Genomic DNA, 1220 nt, shown 5'->3' on the forward strand with positions numbered 1-1220 from the left:
TTTGAACTCACGTGTGAGCTTTTCTGAAACACTAGAATGCCATATTTATCACTGGAAAAATATAATCACGTGGAATGTTTCACTAGATTGAATCTTCTGCCAAAAGTGTGGGGATGAGCTATTCCGAATTAGTGTGTGGATTCCTAAGTCTCTGGTCAGTGTCCCATTTTGTAGATAACTGTGTTGCCAGCTCTTATAATACTTAGTATTTCTTAGCCCCAGCTTCTGGATTTGTGTGAGTGGTGAGAATCTCAACTTTCATTATTGATTAATAAAAACATTTCTAGCCCTCATGGTTGTGGAGTAAAAATTTGAAAACGTGAATCCTAAAGGCTCAATCATGAAAAGGCAAACAAAAACCTCATAATTTTGGTGGAGGCCTGATTTGATTTCTGGCTGTAATTGTCTTTTCCATTAATTGGAAGTAAGGAGCGATTGTGTGAGCCATCTGTTTTTGCTTGATTATATGAAAAATAGTTGCTTTATTTGCTACAGTTTTTCCAGTCAATCTTTTTTTAAAGATCATGTTGTTATTGCACAAATATTGATTGAAACTTGATTCTGGTCACTTTTGGCTGAACCATGAGAGATGCTGGGGCTCCCATGAGAGGTGAGGTGATTAGTGGGAGCTGACATCCATTGGCCTGATTAAGTACAGGAGTTGAAGGGCACATAGCACTCAAGGATTAGACCCTCTCCAGTTCTCTTGATAGATGAGAATTTTTAGCATCTGTTCATATAAGAAAGCACTAACTGCTAGATACCTGTGCCCATGAAGGATGGCGTTCTCTTCCTTCACCTCTCCACTCCTCCCCCTGCCAAAACAAGAGCCAGGATGTGGCTGTTGGAGTTCTTTGCTGTGCTTGTCTTCCTAAATGTGTCCATTTATATTGTTGGTTTGTTAGATTTACAGGGCCGCTCTGTGGATGGGTTGACATCACTTATGAACAAACTGTCCAGTTACAAGAAAGGAGCTAAACAGCTGCTGAATGGTGTTGACCCGCTCCATAGCAGTAAAGCTACAGTTTCAATGCTGCATGTGCTGTCTATCACTCAGTGTCAAACGTGGCAGTTTCTATAGACTAGATTGGGCCAAAGAGCGAGCAGTTTAAGCCACTTGTTCTCTTTTGCCCCCCTCCCTCCTGCCCCCCTTTTCATTCTTGCTTGTACAGAATCGCATTTACAGCCAATGCCCCAAGGGGGTGCTGCTGTTAGCATCC

The sequence above is a fragment of the Lepidochelys olivacea genome (genome assembly GCF_965140295.1).
Source record: "Lepidochelys olivacea isolate rLepOli2 genome assembly, chromosome: 9".
Lineage (NCBI taxonomy): Eukaryota > Metazoa > Chordata > Testudines > Cheloniidae > Lepidochelys > Lepidochelys olivacea.